This window comes from Watersipora subatra, chromosome 9, assembly GCF_963576615.1.
Source record: "Watersipora subatra chromosome 9, tzWatSuba1.1, whole genome shotgun sequence".
NCBI classification, from domain to species: Eukaryota; Metazoa; Bryozoa; class Gymnolaemata; order Cheilostomatida; family Watersiporidae; genus Watersipora; species Watersipora subatra.
This window is the reverse complement of record NC_088716.1, coordinates 8188724-8194723: the sequence shown is the minus strand read 5'-3', so window position 1 is coordinate 8194723 and position 6000 is coordinate 8188724.

The window sequence follows — 6000 nt, the reverse complement described above, 5'->3', positions numbered from 1 at the left end:
GCTTTTATCTTCAGTGAGGTCAGATTATACATATTTCAGTGCTTTTATAACAAAAATCAAACAATGGGGAACAAATATTTGGGCAACTTCAATATAATTCTTTGTTTGATTTACTTAACCTAAATAATAGTCGGCATTCTTTAATTACTTTTAATGAAAACATGTCAATGTAATCTCAATCTCACTTAACTCTTGGCAGCTGTGTAATCATGGCTCTATACCGTCTGCACTGTAAACACGGAACCTTTTAGTAGCACAAGTTTAACTTTAGTTTAACTTTAACCGATGCAGCTTTAAAATGCTGCATCGGTTCTGAAAGTGTTAATGCTCAACTTTTTTGTCAAGATCCTTCTTAATGAGGTTAAAGTGCTGATACTTAACAGTTGTAAACTAAATTAATAATTAAGTCACTGTACTAACTTAATTCAACAAATAACAAGTCTATTTATTTATGCTAACATTCACTACCATAGTGCAGTCAGTCTAATCAATTATGTCTTTTTACTGAACTTTTGACAAATACCCTTTAACAGCTTAGAGATCGCTTTATGCAGGCAATAAGACAACTATGAAAACTTTCGAACTGTCTTTGGATAGGTGCTTTTATCAATCATATATTGGTAAGTTTTCTTACCATGAGAATCGCAAAATGGTGAAACTTGTCAAAATTAGCCAAAAAAATTGTACTTCTACATGTACATGCCATTTTTCAACTAGGTTCTATATTTTCATAATCTCTACCTTTTATTAAAAAAATGTACCATATAATAAATATTAACTTCAAATAAAATTAAAATGAATGTTTTATTAGTCGTGGAAGTGGCGATGGTAATGCATCCGGAATTATCATTCAGTTTTATTGCATTTGTTCTCTGTATAAAGCTACAATACGTTATCCAAAATGTTCTCAGAGTGAAAGGATACGATTTGGTTACAGTTTAAATGTAAGTCACATTCATTTTACTGGTCAAAAGCCTGTTTTGCCATTATTAACATGTGTATTACAATGTTTTGCTGTCTAGTAAACAAATTGGCTGAAATTGTTGAATTTAATTAAATAGGTAAAATTGGCAGAAATAATGATAGGCTTACTTGTAAAATTTATAACTACATCCAAAACTTGGTGAAATAAGACATTTTTCACTTTTAGCTGTTGTTTTATAGATAATTGGTCATGGAACACAGGCATTGCAAAATGATTTTACGTTGGGAGCATGACACTTTTAATCAACTATCATTACCACACTAGCATTGCTAATATATAATAATCCTGGTCTTCATATTCAACAAAAACAATGATATTTACTATATTAGGAAAATAGAATATAACAAACAATGGCTGTAAAAAACATTGTGAGTTGCTGCTCCATGTTAGTTTCAATGAAATAGACTGGCTTTGTCTTCTTTTAAAATAAAGTAATGCTGATGAGAGTGTGTGTGAACATTGTCAATCATCACAGTCAACATTATTCTGCATACTACTCCAGTGCCATGAGTAGTTTGCCCTTGCTAGCAAACATTAGGACTTGGAGTGAATTTTATTTAAAATAAAGTTTTAATAATACATTAGTTTAGCAAGCGCTTGTCCTACACTAATAGGTAAACTATTGTGATTTTTAGATAATCTTGTGATTTTTGTTATTTCCATGATAAATAATGCTGCATTAAATCAATCATTACCAGTACTAATTAATTTAATTTTCAGCCATATGGATAAAAATATAAACATTTTAATCAATTCCATCTTTTGTTTGATTCACTTAATGCAAATAATAGCCTGCATTATTTTGTTTTTTTGTGTTGAAACATGTCAATGCAATATGAATCTCACTTAATTCTTTAGCTGCTAAGTGAACACGGCTCTACAGTATCGTAAACACGGAACAATTTGTTTACACAACTTTAACCTTAGACATTGCTGCGCATCATATAGCTGCTATAATTTACCTCCAACTTGTTAGAGATCACTAAACAAATATACATCAACAATTCAAGCAACTTTTCTTTAGACTGATATAATTTGCTTTCAGTTAACATTTGGGAACCTTTTAATCTAAATGGTAATGGCATCTTGGGTCAGTTCAACGCACATACAACGCATGCACAAAGGAAATACAAGGTACTTGCAACACACAAAGATTGTGGATACAACACCGACACAAAAAATAACCAACACAGATTCATCAGACAACCACGGCTCTAATGATGTATCCATATTTGATACCTGGGGCATAACAGCCATGCTCTGTCAGACTGTTGTATGTGCGTTGTGATGATAGTGTGTGAGCGTTGCATCCACAATGTTTGTGCTTTGCAATTGCCTTGTATGCGCGTTGCGCATGCAGTGTATGTAATTGTATAACCTAACATGCACCACTACCATTGAAATTACAATGTGTTCTTTGACACTTTGCTAAAAAGACAAATGGCAACACATAATGCATGTTATTCAAGGAACCAGGTAACTTTGCCTCCTATTGTTGTTTTGATAAATTTGATAGTAAAAACTCTGTCAAATATCTTCTCGACATTCGATTCAGTGGCAAAATCCTAGTTAGGAAATTATTTAACAAGGCTCTTGCTTACGCTCAAGAATGTCTAAGCAACCAGGAAGTAATAGCTGACATAGCTGATGGCAGTTGCCTTCTTACCCCATAGAATGACAATTATATGATGTAAAGTACGCTGTATACCAGTTGAAACCTTTTTGCGAATTGCTAAAACATTGTATAAGGTGCGATTCTAAATTTGGTATTGGTTACCAACATCCAATACCAGGTTCTGCTATGGAGAGGAATTTCAAGATCAATGAACACCTTATCACTTGTAGCGAAAAGTGCGGTGAAACAGTCTCCTTCAAAATGCGGGTATCAGAACTTATATGTATTCCAGCAAACCAGAACGTCAGTTTATTTGCACGAATAAGACACCCGAAAGTACAAAATGGTTCAACACTGCGATTGCAAACTTGGCCTGGCATTGATAATTGCCCCCACATTTGTACAAGTTCCTAAAATCAAAAACTGCAGAGTCCATCAATCATTTCTCAGCAATAACTCACATTTGTCCAAACGCTTACATTAAACTTTTTACTAGCATTGAAAAACATCAGATGTTTATCCATGCCTAATGTAACAATCAGACGGTCACATTTCTCCTAGTCCAACACCAAGTTTCCATTCAGTCAAAAGATCTACCACAAGCGGGAAATATAATCGAGCAAATGGCGATTAACTGCGAGCAGCAAAAAGAGATCACTCAACTCATCGTTAAGTGCCCCAACATATTTACTTTAAGCTTACCTTACAACTTACCTTCAATAAGAAGAATGTTTAACTTGAGTAAAACTGCTAAGATTACAAAAGTCTTCATCTTGAAGCACAGCAGTCTCAATTTATACTAGCTGAGTAAACCATGCTTAAGATCATAAGCTGAATAGGTGGCTTTTATCTTCAGTGAGTTCAGATTACCTCTCATTGTGTTCATAAAAAAGAGCAAACAATTCGGAACAAAAGTAAGTGCAGCTTCAATTTCATCCTGTGCATGAATCACCTAACGCAAAGAATAGTAGCATTCTTTTGTTATTTGTGTTGAAAACATGTCAATGCAACCTGAATCTCACTTAACTCTTTAGCTGCTAAGTGAACACGGCTCTACAGTATCGTAAACACGGAACAATTTATTCACATAATTTAAACCTTTGACAGTGTTGTACATTATAGCTGCTATAATTTGCCTCTAACTTGTTGGAGAGTGCTGAACAGATATACATCAACAAGCCAAGCAATTTATCTTCAGACTGATATAATTTGCTCGCAATCAACATTTGACAGTCAACATACAATCTAAATTACAATTTGCTCAAGTTCCAGATGATATGATTGCATTTTCAAATTCTATAAAGGAACTGGAGAGATTGAACACTTACTGACATAATAAAGAATTATACTAATATATAAAAATAATTGGAAAGTGTCGAGATGAACTCATCACCATCAGCTGTGTTGATTGTAAAAGCACTGATACCCAATCCACTACTGTCAAGATTTGTCCTAATAAGATTAAAGTGCTGGAACTAAACAATTTTAAAGCAAATTTATAATTAGGTCACTGTTATATTAGCCTGAAACAATAACTCTAAATTCATTTATGCTTACCATCAGTACCACAATGCAGTCAGTCTAGTCAATGTTATCTTTTTACTCACTGACGTCTTAACTATTACTCTTTATTAGCTTACAGAATGCTTCATGTGTGTAATAAAATAACTGCGAAAACCTTTGAACTATTTTTGGTGGGTTCTCCTATCAAAAGTATATGGTAAGATTTTCTTATTATGAACAATGCCAGACTTCTTATAAAAGTTTGCCTGAACATAGAATTCAAAATGGAATTTTACAAAAAATATTCTATTTTTCCATAGTATCCAAATTATATTATAAATTGTGCCGTACCAAAAATAATAACTTAAAATGAACTTAAAATATAGGTTTTATTGGACGTTGAGGTAGTGATGGTAATGCATCCAAAGGTATCACTCAGTTTTTTCATCGCTGTTCTATGTGTAATGCTAAAACAAATTCCGAAATTTTCTCAAATTAAAGTGAAGCAAATATTGTTAAAGTTTAAATAAAATTTACAAGTGTTTTAATCTTCAAACATTGGTTTTTCCATTACTGCAATACAGCGTCATTTGAGCCATTAAAATTGATTGCAATTAAAACAAGCTTACTTATAAAAATATCATAATTACATCAATGTTATCTACAAGCAAACTTGTAGTAAAAATAAGAAATTTAACACTTCTAGTGTTTTTATAACAACAATTGGTCTTGAAAATGTTACATGCTGTATTAAAAAAATAGAAGTTACCATAAAACTACTGAAGAGAACATTGTGAGCTGATTCCTGTTTTCTTCAATGACAAAGACTGGCTATATTCTTTTTTTAATTATATTAATACTGATGAGGGTATGTGTGAACATTGTTGATCATCACAGTCAACTCTCTTTAGCATATGATGACGTCGTCATGAGTAGCTTGCGATCCTAAAGAATAGTAAAATTTTATGTAAACTTCCATCTAAAATACAGTTTGTAATAACATATGGTTTACTATGTGCTTGTCTTACACTAATAGGTAAGTTAATGTACTTTTTGAGATCTTCTTGTGTTTTGGTTTTTTTTTCCTAATAATTAATGATACAGCAAAGCAAACAGTAACCAAACTAATTAGTTTAGTTTTTAGCAATATGGACCTGAATATAAATGCTATATAGTATCTTGTATTGTATTTTTGATGTATTTTCACATAAAATTGAAGTGTTTTTAAGAAGTTTATTAAAAGCATATCAAACTTAATTAAACTTAACAAGTTTTCATAGCTATTTTAAATATATTTTACTTTTTTGTGAGACAACACTTTTGCTTTGATTATAAATTACTATTTATATTTAGCATTTTTACTTTTAATATCTACGGTAAATACTAAGTGTATATTTTTTATTATTAAAATATAAAAAGATTATTAACGATATAGTATTATCAGAAGATAGAATTGGTACAAAACCATATTAAAATGTCAGATTATATGCTCAGCTTACAACTGTTGCTTGAGAATTTTTTTTTCATACACCATAAAGTACTTATTGCTACTTTCTTAGCGTTATGTGCCAAGAAGTCCACAAGTCACAAGAAACATTACTAATTTTTGGGCAGGGGAGAAAATTAGAAAAATCAATTTCAAATATTATCCAATAAATATAGACAAATTTATTACTTGAAAAAATTTTAGTTTATGCATTCTAACATGTATTCTACTCTCTTTTAGTTTGTAATAAGGATTTTGATAAATCATAGACCTCAACTGAACAAATAAGCTATTTATTTCAGATTCAGAACAAAGTACTAGCTATAGCTATACAGGCTAACTGATATGTTTTGCTACTGGTGAAGATAATACACCATTTTAATAATTCTAAGTTTTTGAAAAACATGTAAA